Source organism: Trematomus bernacchii, unplaced genomic scaffold (assembly GCF_902827165.1).
Source record: "Trematomus bernacchii unplaced genomic scaffold, fTreBer1.1, whole genome shotgun sequence".
NCBI classification, from domain to species: domain Eukaryota; kingdom Metazoa; phylum Chordata; class Actinopteri; order Perciformes; family Nototheniidae; genus Trematomus; species Trematomus bernacchii.
In genome coordinates, this window is record NW_022988000.1 from 1 (window position 1) to 14,285 (window position 14,285).

General features: G+C 47.0%; 1 pseudogene; it reads left to right on the forward strand.

Moving 5' to 3' along the window:
* Nucleotides 1–1,188: 1,188 nt before the first annotated feature.
* On the forward strand, nt 1,189–12,066 carry LOC117472081 (annotated as a pseudogene).
* Nucleotides 12,067–14,285: the final 2,219 nt, after the last annotated feature.

A 14,285-nucleotide genomic window follows, 5' to 3' on the forward strand; every position in this document is an offset into this window, starting at 1 on the left:
CCTGCTGCACCACCACACCCCCCCCCTCCTCACAACCTGCTGCACCACCACACCCCATCCCCCCCTCCCTCAACCTTGCACCACCACACCCCCCCCCCCTCCACCCCCCCTCCACCCCACCCCCCCCCCTACCCTCACAGACCTGCTGCACCACCACACCCCCCCCCCCCCCTCACAGACCTGCTGCACCACCCCCCCCCCCCTCCCTCACAGACCTGCTGCACCACCACACCCCTTCCCCCTACCTCACAGACCTGCTGCACCACCACACCCCTCCCTCACAGACCTGCTGCACCACCACACCCCCCCCCCCTCCCTCACAGACCTGCTGCACCACCACACCCCTTCCCCTGCCTCCGCTCATCAGAAGCCAACCTCCTATCCATCCCCCCCCGCATCAAGCACCGGACCTGGGGGGACAGAGCCTTCTCCGTCGCGGCCCCCTCCCTCTGGACCTGGATGTTGTTGTTGGCGTCCTGGATGTTGTTGTTGATGTCCTGGATGTTGTTGTTGACGTCCTGGATGTTGTTGTTGACGTCCTGGATGTTGTTGTTGACGTCCTGGATGTTGTGTTGACGTCCTGGATTATTCTTCCTCAGAGCACGCTCCCTAACTTCAAGCTGAACGAGTTCTCGGTGGTCCGACAGCACGAGGAGTTCATCTGGCTGCATGACTCCTTCGTGGAGAACGAGGAGTACGCAGGATACATCGTGAGGACACACACACAACACCACACACACACACACTCAGACTCACACACACTCACACACACACACACACAGACACAGACACACTCACTCACACAGACAGACACACACACACAGACACACAACTCACACACACAGACACACTCACACACTCACACACTCACACACTCACACACACACAACAGAGACACAGAGACACACACACACACACACACACACACAGACACACACACACGCACACAGACACACAGAGACACACACACAGACACACTCACACACTCACAAACACACACACAGACACAAACAACACACACACAGACACAAAACACCACACACACAACTCACTTCCCCTCTCCCCTCCCCTCTCTCCCCTCAGATCCCCCCGCCCCCCCCAGGCCAGACTTCGATGCGTCCAGAGAGAAGCTCCAGAAGCTGGGCGAGGGCGAGGGATCCATGACCAAAGAGGAGTTCACCAAGATGAATGAAGCAGGAGCTGGAGCGTGAGTCACTTATTCAATATATTGGTTTATAGTTTCAGTCTCTCCCAAACTTAGAAGGCGCACGGGACGACTTTCTATTTGTCTTTGTTCTCTGCTCTGAGCTGAGTGTCTCTGAGTGTTGTCCTGCTGTGTTTCAGAGAGTACCTGGCCATCTTTAAGAAGACGGTGGCCATGCATGAAGTGTTCCTCTGTCGAGTGGCGGCGCATCCTGTCCTCCGAAAAGACCTGAACTTCCACGTCTTCCTGGAGTACAACCAGGACGTGAGTCTGTTTGAACTCACCTGCCGACCACGTCAACAATACATACATATATTCATGTTTCTGTAGATCCCCGGCTGCTGCCACGTTTACATAACCAGACAACAGAAGAGAGCACTTTGTTCTGTATCTATGGGCAGTCTTTGTAGTTGTTGTTGTTGTTGTTGTGTGACCCCTCCTCTCTCTCCTGCAGCTGAGTGTCCGGGGGAAGAACAAGAAAGAGAAGCTGGAGGATTTCTTTAAGAACGTTGTGAAGTCAGCGGATGGTGTTCTGGTGGCCGGAGTGAAGGTGAGCTTCAGAGCCTCACCTGAGCGTTAGGCTCCACCCCTTCAGAGACTCACCTGAGTGATAGGCTCCACCCCTTCAGAGACTCACCTGAGTGTTAGGCTCCACCCTTCAGAGCATCACCTGAGTGATAGGCTGCCCTTCAGAGCCTCACCTGAGCGTTAGGCTCCGCCCTTCAGAGCATCACCTGGGTGTTAGGCTCCGCCCCCTCACCTGTCACTCACCTGCGCGTTAGGCCCCGCCCACTCACCTGTCACTCTCTCTCCCTCTCTTCTCTCCCACAGCAGGACGTTGACGACTTCTTCGAGCACGAGAAAACGTTCCTGCTGGAATATCACAACCGAGTGAAGGACGCCTCGGCCAAGTCCGACCGGATGATCCGCTCGCACAAAAGTAACAATCTTTAAATGTTTAAATATAGTTTTTATTCTATGCTCTAGTGAGATGAAGCTTTGTAGCAGCGACAGGTCAGAGCCTTCAGAGCCTCACCTGAGTGTTGGGTGACAGGTCAGAGCCTTCAGAGCCTCACCTGAGTGTTGGGTGACAGGTCAGAGCCTCACCTGAGTGTTGGGTGACAGGTCAGAGCCTCAGAGCCTCACCTGAGTGTTGGGTGACAGGTCAGAGCCTCACCTGAGTGTTGGGTGACAGGTCAGAGCCTTCAGAGCCTCACCTGAGTGTTAGGTGACAGGTCAGAGCCTTCAGAGCCTCACCTGAGTGTTGGGTGACAGGTCAGAGCCTTCAGAGCCTTCAGAGCCTCACCTGAGTGTTGGGTGACAGGTCAGAGCCTTCAGAGCCTTCAGAGCCTCACCTGAGTGTTGGGTGACAGGTCAGAGCCTTCAGAGCCTCACCTGAGTGTTGGGTGACAGGTCAGAGCCTTCAGAGCCTCACCTGAGTGTTGGGTGACAGGTCAGAGTTAAACACAGGATTCACAAAGATAAGATAGAATTCAAATAAAAAGAATAATACAACAAAAATAAAGTGATAAAGTAACTATTGAAACAAGATATCAAAGTAAGGTTGAGCCCCTGCCCAGGTGCATGCTGGGAGAGATGTAGTTGTGTATGTCCTAACGTCAGTGTGTGTGTGTCAGACGCTGCAGACGACATCAACAGAATCGCCTCGTCTCTTTACACGTTAGGAACGCAGGACTCCACCGACCTCTGCAAGACGAAACACACACACACACACACACAACACAGACACACACAGACACACAGATACACACACCGCACACAGCAACACACACACACACACGACACACCACAACACACACACCACACACAGACACACACACGCACACACAGACACGACACAGAGACACACACACACACACACACACAACACGCACAAACAGACCACACACACACACACACACACACACACACAGACACACACACGCACACACAGACACACACACACACACAAACACAGACACACACACACACACACACACACACACACACAACACACACACACGCACACACAGACACACAGACACACACACAACACACACAGAAACACACACACACAACACAGACCACACACACACACACACACAGACAACAGCACACACACACACACACACCACACACACCACACACACAACACACACACACACAACACACACACACACAGACACACACACACACACACAGACACACACCACAAACACACAGACACACACACAGACACACACCACACACACACACAGACACACACACACACACACACACACACACAGACACACACACACACACACACACACACAACACACTCACACACACACACACATACACACACACACACAACATACACACACACAACACACACATACACACACACACCCACACATCACACACACTACACACACACACACTCAATCATACTCATTATTATTATTGTTAATATCATGACATCACTTCCTGTCTGCAGGTTCTTCCTCAAAGTGTCGGAGCTGTTGAGAAGACCCGGGTGAGTTCAGATCTTTTATTTAATAAACAGCTGTTTTCTCCTTCAGACGTTAATGTTTCTGTTTCTGCAGAAAATCGAGTCTCGAGTCGCCGCTGATGAAGACCTGAAGCTGGCTGACCTGCTGAAGTATTACCTGAGAGAGTCCCAGGCCGCTAAGGTACTTATATTAATATTATTATTAGCCGCGTTCACACCGGAGTACTTTTCCCCGTACTTTTCGCGTTTAGTTCCGTTAGTACCCCTTATGTCGCGTTCACACCAAAAAGAGCACTTAATCTCGGGAACTTTTACCCCCATGTTTTAGTGCCTGCTGAGAGATGGTACTTTCCTGGGGGAAAAAAGTGCCCCAGTTCTGATTGGCTGGGCGAATTGCAAACCACGCCCGTACAACTCTGAAATGTTTTGTAGAGCCGCCATTTTATTATCCTGGCATTAGCATTATTAGCATTAGCATTCGCCCAGCGCACAAACGCAGAGAGACTAACTTATGGCAACACAAAAGAAAGCATGGGGCGCGGTGGAGATGAGGAGGGGTCGGCGTTCTGGCGATTTACTCGGAAGGCTTCAGTAGAAGCTGCTGGGAGTCCCAGCAGCTTCTACTGAAGCCTTCCCCAACTCAGGGGACTTCCGGCCGGGGACTCGGGGGTGGCAGTATACGCCGTGAAGTTGTTTGCTGCCTGCCAGTAAACCCAAAGCAGAAGAAGACGAAAGTGACGTCAGCGGCTCATTTGCGTAATCTTCCCTCAGGGAAAAGTACTCCGGTGTGAACGCGATCTGTACTGTAAGTGCCCTGGGGTAATAAGTGCCGGGGCACTGAGTGCCGGCACTGAGTACGGCAAAGTACTTGGTGTGTGTCACTACCCGATCGGTCCACCTGCCCGATCTGTACTGCGCATGTGCGAGATGGTCCGCCATATTGGACAACTACATACGGCAACTCTAATAGGACACTTGACACAGTGGCTTTTGGCAAAGCAGAAAAGAACTGATAGAGATGAGTTATTGTTATTACAACGTGACTTCACTATTATTTAACAACTCTTTTTATTGGGTTCTTTTATTTGGGGTTAAATACATTGTTAGAATAAGTGAGACATGGATTTAACTTCTGTTAGACAGCTATCATACTGAATAAATATTTACTTTGAATGTATGCAAAAATGTATGGCATATAGCTGTCTAACAGAAGTTAAATCCATTTCTCACTTATTCTGACAATGTACTTAACCCCAAATAAAAGAACCCAATAAAAAGAGTTGTTAAATAATAGTGAACTCTTTTTCTGCTTTGCCAAAAGCCACTGTGTCAAGTGTCCTATTAGAGTTGCCGTATGTAGTGGCGGACCATCTCGCACATGCGCAGTACAGATCGGGCAGGGGGGCAGATCGGGTAGTGACAGTGTGAACGCGGCTATTGTTCACACACACGGTCCGTCTCTGAAAGCTGTCCCACTTCTTGTCTGCCGCTCATTGGTTCCTACTCAATGTGTTGTATATGTTCAGTTAATATTATATAATCTATAATATCATGTTGGTTTAGGACCTGCTGGAGCCTCGGTGTTCCTTAATATTACATATATTATTATGTCCTGTAGGACCTGCTGTACCGCAGGAGTCTCTGGGTGTTTCTCAATGTAGAGTACGCTTGCTTGGTAGCACATGTCTGCCGAGCATCTTGCTTCAGAAGCGAGTCAAGAATACTTCCTGGCATTTGGAAAACGAAGAGTGGAACATGCTAGCAAGTGTGCAGATGTGCGTCATATGAGAGGCCCCGCCTTACATCTTCCGCCCACAGATTTGGGGAAATGGTCCGTGCGCAAAGCATTGTGGGGATTTTAAGACCGCGGAGTCTACTCATGTGCAGCCTCGATATTTCTCCAAACGGAGTACGCCGGGCTCGGTAGATTTCCAAGTATGCTGGAGATTGGAACAGTACTTCGGCGGCACTCGATGACGAAGTATGCTTGAAATAGTGGCTCTGAAGCAGCTTTACTCGACATTGAGAAACACCCACAGTGTTCCTTAATATATATTATGTCCTGTAGGACCTGCTGTGCCGCAGGAGTCTCTGTGTTCCTTAATATATATTATATATATATTATGTCCTGTAGGACCTGCTGTGCCGCAGGAGTCTCTGTGTTCCTTAATATATATTATATATATATTATGTCCTGTAGGACCTGCTGTACCGCAGGAGTCGGGCTCTGGTGGATTATGAGAATGCGAACAAAGCTCTGGATAAATCTAGAGCGAAGAACAGAGACGTCCTGCAGGCGGAGACCAGCCAGCAGCTCTGCTGCCACAAGTTTGAGAAGATCTCAGAGTCCGCCAAGCAGGGTACACACACACCTCACACGCACCTCAAACACCTCACACACACCTCACACACTGCACACACACCTCACACACCTCACACCAGTGTTGTAGTCAAGTCACCAATTCACAAGTCCAAGTCACTCTCGAGTCACCACTCTTCGAGTCCGAGTCCAAGTCCGAGTCACCCAAGGAGTGTCCGAGTCGAGGTCGAGTCCGAGTCATCATTACCTGTGTTCGAGTCCGAGTCACCTAAGAAGAGCCAAGTCAAGTCCGGTCCCAAGTCTTCATGTATTAATCTTCGTGGATATATGTGTTGAAATGTAGCTGCTCCTCTACATTGCTTTCATCCTGTCATGTTATACTAATCTGTCTATTGAACTGCTGTGAAGCTCGTTTGGCTACAAGTCTTGTATAGTATACAAATATAAAGCTTATTACTAATATTAATATTATTATTATTATTGTAAATGACCTATAATATGTCTAACTATATTTAAAATGAGTTACCTTTTAGAGAAGTGATTAATTTGTAAGCCAATATTTTCCTATGGTAAAGTTTTCGTTTTGCACTTTTATTTTGATAGTAATAAGATCGAGACTCTTATTTGAAGGAACTTTACCGGTTAAATCGGTTTACTGATAAAGATTGAGCCCCAGAAAGCACATGGCTACTTAGCATGCAAAATGACATGGCTGAATCTTTATTTATTGATTAGATCACGTTACTCTGATGATAGTGTTCAGTCTATATGTCTGAACTCGATGTTTAGAGTAATGTGTTACGGAGCCTTCTCTTCAATATGTTTCCACATAACGAGCATTTTGCGCTGCTCTTTTCCAATGTGGAAGCAGAATGTGTGAAAGCATACAGCACGATGCGGGGTGTGTCTCTAGACATCTTTAGACTGGAATAGCGGGGCCCAGTACGTGAACTCGCCTCGCAGGTGCACACGCCAGGATAGAGGACATCAGACTCCAGAGGAAACTTGCTCGAGTCCGAGTCCAAGTCGGAGCGTCAATGTACAAGTCGAGTCCGAGTCATCGTGGGGGGGAACATTCACGAGTCCGAGTCCGAGTCATCGTACGCCAGAATTCACAAGTCTAAGTCGAGTCCCGTCATCGGCACTCGAGTACTCCATCTCTGCCTCTCACACACCGCACACACACACCTCACACACACCTCACACACCTCACACAAATCTCACACACAACACACACACACACCACACCACACACACACCCACACACCACCACACACACCTCACACACATCCACACACACACCCACACACACACACACACCCACACACACCTCACACACACCTCACACACACCCTCACACACCACACACACCCACACACACACACACACACTCACACCTCACACACCTAACACACACCTCACTCACACCTCACACACACCTCACACACACCTCACTCTCTGCTGCCACAAATTTGAGAAGATCTCAGTCTGCCAAGCAGGGTACACACACACCTTTATATAAACCTGGGAACACTATACTCACACACCTGATTACATCTCATTATGTGTTGTGTCCTGCCCCCCCAGTGATATGTGATGGTGTGTTGTTACAGAGCTGATAGACTTTAAGACGAGGCGAGTGTCAGCGTTCAGGAAGAACCTGGTGGAGCTGGCTGTAGCTGGAGCTGAAACACGCCAAGGTGAGTCCTCCTCTACCTCCACACACACGTCAACAAGACACACAACAGTTAGCCAAAGCATTTACAGACACAACGTCTGCTTCAAGGTCAGTTTATGGGGCTTTCACACCAACGCGTTCCAGGGCCGGTTCGGAGCTACAGCCTGAAAAGCACCGGTTTTGTCCTGTTCACACCGCAGCGGAGCCGCCTCTAAGCTCCGAAACCCGGTGCTTTTCAAAGCACCAAAAAATGGTGGGTCTAGAAGCAAGAATCGCATACGTCGGGACAGAGATCAACCTGAGCTAACAGTTTATGGCGAGTATACGGCAAATGAAAGTGTTGTAACAAGCAGTAGCGCTGAGCAAAGTGACTAGAAGGCAACCACACACTTATACAAAACACGCTTTATAAAGTCAGGCAACACTAACCAGGCTTCTGTTTATTTGTACCTTACTTTGACCATCCGTTCGCTGTTATTGATCATTGTGGAGAGCAGGCAGACGTTTTGTTTGTTATTATAGCAGCTATCGGATGGAATCAATACATGGGCTGCACAGGTTGTCATGTCCGACTATCACAAGTAGAATCATAATGAAAAATACGCCGGGTAAAATGTGCCTGTAGAAAACGGCTTAGCAAGTAGTCAGTTAGCTTCGGTTGCTATGCTAACATCACCCATGTTATACCAGAGAAACTTTCATAACAGCGTTGTGATGCCAAACAGGCGTCAATTCAGACTGACACACATTCACTTAAGGGGAACTGGGGATATGTATCAGCTGCTTGAGTGACAGTCAGACAGTGAATACTTTAGAGAGCCGTGTGAGCTAACCCGGAGCTAACGGGAGAATACACTCCCGTGGAAGAGCAGCCAGCCAGCACTGCAGCGGTCGGTAAATGCCGCTGAAACACATTAATAAACAATGAACCACGGCACTCTGGAGAAAAGTATAAGGTTGGAGAAGTCGTTATTTAATTTAATCTGGCTTCGTATGATTAAAAGCAACACGATCATCGACCCGACGCAGTCCCCCCGTTGTTGTTGTTGTTGTTGTGAACGCTGTTGGGGGAGAAAATCAGCGATGTAAACGGTGACGTCGTGACGCAGCAGCGGTAGCACCAGTCGGGCTCTGGGTGGTGGGAACAAAATGGGGGCTGAAAAGAAGAACCGGTTCCGAACCAGAAAAGCTCTGGAGGAGCTACAACGGGAACCAGGTTGGTGTGAAAGAGGCAACAGAATAGCTTTGAGTGTGTTTAGAGTGAGCAGAGGCCTGTACTACGAAGCTGGTTCAACCTAACCTGGATATGTTTGAGTTAGCCGGTTGGCCTAATCCAAAACATACGCGCTCTGGCTAAGCTGTACTACGACGCTGGTTATCAAGTGGATCGCTCAAGCCAGCCGTGTCCTATCTAGTTATGTGCGCGTTCACATGAAAGGGGTGGTATTTGGAGCATTCGACCAATCTCAAACATGGACAAGCGTACTGACAGCGCAGCGTCATACTTCCTGAATGAAAAGTGAACTTTAATATTAGTCAAATATGAAGAAGTTAAACTTTAAAACATCCATGACTTAAACACTTTATCCAGGATCAAAGCCACATAGCTGCACCTGCAAGGTGAATACAGCTGGTAAAAGAAAACATTTTTGAATGCGTTCATTAACAGGTTTATGAAATCGCTGCCCCGTCCAAGACACGAGTGGATCTGACTTTAATTACATTTGACTCGAGTGTTTCGTCAACTTAATGTGTTGCTTAAAATAATACTTCTGCATACAGTATGTGACACTGTGAGTGTTGCACGGCCAGATACGGCTCAGCTGACTCAGATAAGGAGATATATGATACATTATGATGTGATATGAATGATAATGGGACACATCGACGTCTGCACTCACAGTGCCATGGACTGTACTTAATGTTACTCTGATCCGGTTACTTATGTTGTGGCAGATATTTAAGTAAGCTTTCTTAACGCTAATGTTATAATAGTCAGATTGCTCTGAAGATGGGAGGGGATATTCTATTAATGTTCACGTTCACACAGTCAGTTGATTTTTGCCGGCGTCTTTCCCTGCAACGGCAGTTTTTCTGTATTTCCTCTATCCTGTAATATGACTTGATAGCTTTAAACTCCGCACACGGAGCTCTGATTGGTCAGCAGGCGGTGCTTTCACTGAGTTGATCTCTTAGCCTGCAACCTAACCTCCTCCCGAGGAGGTTAGCCGCTCAGCATAAGTTACCATGGAGATTCTACCCCCGCTAAAAAGAGAACCAGCGTCGTAGGACCGGAAAGCCAGAGTTTTCCCTGAAGTCAGCCGGCTTCGTAGTACAGGCCTCTGCTCTCTGAGTTTCAGCTCAGAGAGCAGCTGGTTCAAAGCCTCAGGAGAAACTGAACCTCTTCCCTAGTTCAGAACAGACTTTTGGTTCAGCTAGAAGAAACAAATCCTCAGAGCGAAGCCCATAAGATCCTGAGAGTTTTCTGTTTATGTAGATCTTTAGATAGGAGGAAGAGCACCAAGAATAGCCGAGTATCAGCAGTAGCGTGGCGTGGGGAAAAATGTAGGGGAAGCCCATTTTTTTGGGTTGGGGGGGGTGGTCAATAACGTAACCAGATGAGTGATTACAGCGCCCGGTATCATTTTACACACATTTGTATCACACAGATGCAGGACTTGCACACGCCTGTTATCCACTTGCACTCTCCAGCCGAAACTCTCTCGTCTTATTAATTTAAGCAGACACACCCCCCCCCCCAAATGCAATACCAGCCGCTCAATGCGCAGTGCAGATTCGGTAATGAATAAAAAAAGAAGCATTCATTCACAAAGTAAATCAGGAGACCTTTAAAGTTTTACGTTCACATCAAAGTATCAGTAGGCGTGTATGAAACACATGAATTCAAAAACAATTATGTACAGAAACATTTGCATGCGATAGTCCACCTTCTCTTTCCCTTCCCTTTCTAACACACGGCAAGTGCAGCAACAGTCCTCGTCTCTGTAATTAGCTCATTCCGTAGTCCAAAAGTAACTAAAAAATATAAACAATCTCATCTATTCAGGTGATCGGGGCCCTATATGGAATAAATAATGCTTCATTTGCTTGATAATTTCAAACGGCGGTGATGACAGTTACAGTAGGCTACTACATAAAACTGATGTTGATGTGATTTGATTGGATGGCAGTGTCCAATCAAATCGCCAGCCGCCTCTGAAGGGAAGCCAGAGGCGGCTGGCTTCCCTTGGCATGGCCCTGACCAATCACAGGTTGGCAGGGGCATCACGTGGGCCTCATCTGATTGGTCAATCCCTCAATTTGTTTTCACCAAGGGAAGCCCGATCCGGCTGGCCTCCTCTCGCAACAGTGAATGCAATCTACTGTTTCACCATAACATCTAGAGGGGCGCTGTTTGTTTCACTCTTTGTAAAATACTCAATGAGAGTGGGGGAGAGACGGGCCGGCAGCAACACACAGCAAAGGAGAATTATCGAAACAAAACAAAGTGTTTTTATTTATTTATTTAAATTATAACTACAATCCGAAAAAACAGGGGAAGCCTGGCTTCCCTTGGCCTCCCGGAGAAAACGCCACTGAGTATCAGGATGACTGGTTTAACGTGTGTGTGTGTGTGTGTGTGTGTGTGTGTGTGTGTGTGTGTGTAGGGGAACCTCCAGCTGCTGCAGAGCTGTATGGGCGTCCTGAAGGGAAACACCTAACTCCGCCCCCTCCATCAGGACACACCCCCTCCACAAGCCCCGCCCCCATCAGCTGACTGAGGGCAGGCGACACAGAGGAGCAGAGAGAGAGTACAGGAAGTCTCCCTCTTCCTCAGAGAGAACAGGAAGTCACCCTCCTCTTGCTCTTTGACTATAACGTGTTCATTGGTGTAAATAAAGTCACATGACCTCCCCCGGGAACACCGAGGTAAACAACAACATGATCAGCTGTAACTGTTAGCTCATATTAGCCAGCTACGCTAATCCTGTTAGCAGAAGTTATCACAAGAATCTGTTGTTATTGTTGTTGTGCTAATGTTACCGTCCGTCTGCTAACACCTTGAGCTAACGTTAGCCCACTCATTGTATGGAGTTATCTCCTGATGGTGTTACCTGGCTGTGATTGGTGGAGGTTGTGATCACATGATTAAACAGTTTGTGCTCAGCTTCTCTCTAAAGTGTTCAGAGGAACCTGAAGGTTTTATGTTTTATTATTAAAGTGAACGTCACCGTTCACACACACTAACCTCCTGTTTTAAAACAATGTAAATTATAACAAAACTACTTTTGATGTCTCGGGTTCCACTGCTTTCAAAATAAGATGTTTTCCATGGATTTAAAAATGAATTAAATACATGTATTTAAAAAGTGTGTGTGTGTGTTTTAAAAGAAAAGTCTTTGATTATTCAATTTAAAAAATGAAAAAGTCCCATAACGAGATGATCCAATCACAGAGCTCTGTGATTGGATGAGAGATGATCCAATCACAGAGCTCCAGTGCTTTCATAAAATAGATCACCAACATGTAATACGATGTAATGATGTCCTATTTCCATCTGGAAGGACAGACGTCCTGCACGAGTAGAGAGCACCAGGATCTGACCCCGTTACACAGAAAGGCAATGTCCTTTATACAGATGAGACACAGGAAGGAAGGCAATCCACATTACAGTCCTAAATTGGGTGGGGGGTGGGGGGGGGAGACAGAAGGGGAAGCGCAGCATGTTAATTACAACCCTAACATCCATGATAAATATGACACCCTTCTGTCTGAGAACATAAAATAGATCACCAACATATTTGTATATAAAGGAGAAATATACAATAAATATATTACACTTCCAATAAATTCAATAATTATTTATATTTTTGCGATTCTTTTCAGAATAAATATAAATACCATTTGAACTCTCATTGCAAACAGTTGATTAGTGGAAAGCTTTAAAAACATGAATTCACATAGTGGCACATTATCTAAGGGATGTGTGCACTGAGGTTATAACCCGTAAAAATGCTCAGACTGTGGTGATTGACATTATTCACCCACGGATCCAGGGCCGGCCCTAGACTTTTGGGGGCCCTAAGCGAGCTTTGGCTTGGGGGCCCCCCTCACTCTAGCGCGTTCTCACTTCACACAACACGGAACCTACTTTTGTCTTATGATGTTAGCATAAGCACACATATTGTATAAATAAGCATGTAAACACCGTGGACCTAACATCCTCTAGGGGGGTCCTCACCTCCTCTAGGGGGGTCCTCACCTCCTCTAGGGGGGTCCGGGGGCATGCTCACCCAGGAAGATTTTTTTTTAAATATTGAAGTTGAAAGCATCAATCTGGTGCACTTTGAGAGCAAAATTAAGAGATCTATGGATACATCTCTCAACACCCAAACGCTCGAGTTCAATTTTTTCAACTCGAGTGTCAAATTCACGTGACGTGATCTCGCGGTAGCCAATCAGCGGTTAGGAACTCAGCCTGCCGTCACTGACGTTCAACCAGAAAACATCAGCCGTTAGCTGTCAGCAGTTAGCACACAGAGCTCACAGCTCCTCATATCTGTTCAGAAACTGGACAAAAGTTAAACAAGTACAAACCACAGACTGTCTGTGTCATGGCGAATACAGTCGCTGGTTTATTTCTGTCTGTAGGTCGTTGTTGTGAGAGAGGACGGAGCAGCTACAACGTTAGCTTAGCCTGATCTATCCGATCTCCATTCAGAAAACAAGCATTTTAAAAGGTGTTTCTCCTGCCATCTGTCTGCAGACTTGTCAAAGCATTAATTCATGGTTTTTACTAACCGGTATCAGTATGTTGTTACTTCGGCATCATTTTGAAACGTGTATTACAATTAAATCACGGTCAAATATGTTCATTGTGTTGTAGTTGTAGCCCCCGAGCCAGCGCGTCTTGTTTGAATGATGCGAGTAAACACAGCTGACAGCCGCGGTGAAACTCGAGCGATTAGAGCGAAGCGAATATTCGCATAGCGTCCGGTGTGAACGCAGCATTAGATATAACATCAATGCTATTTTTCATTGCTGTTGCCGGCCGCTATTGCTCACGTAAACCTACTACTGCTGCACCCCCTGTAATCTCAGAGGCACCCCAAGTCATTTTGTTCTGAAACCGGGCCTGTACTGAGCATTAGAGCACAGTGTTATATTTCTTAATGGGGGGGTTTAAGATAAAGATAAGATGAGATAAGATGAGAAGTACTTTATTGATCCCAATCTGGGAAATGTTTGCGTTGCAGCAGCATAAAAAGACATGGCACTGCACATTAGAGAAATTAAAAGACTAGAAATAAACAATCCAAAATGTAAACATCTCAAATAGAAATAGCATTAAAAAAGTAGAAAATGTTCATGTTGTGTGGTGGAAATGCCACACTTAATCACCTTCTGGTAAGAAAAGAAGAAATATACAAGCTTAAACCAAAGTCGTGTTATTTAATAAAGAGTTATAGCATTTAACAGAATCAATCCTATTTCCAGCTGGACAGACGTCCTGCACGAGTAGATAGCACCAGGATCTGACCCCGTTACACAGAAAGGCAATGTCCTTTATACAGATGAGACACAGGAA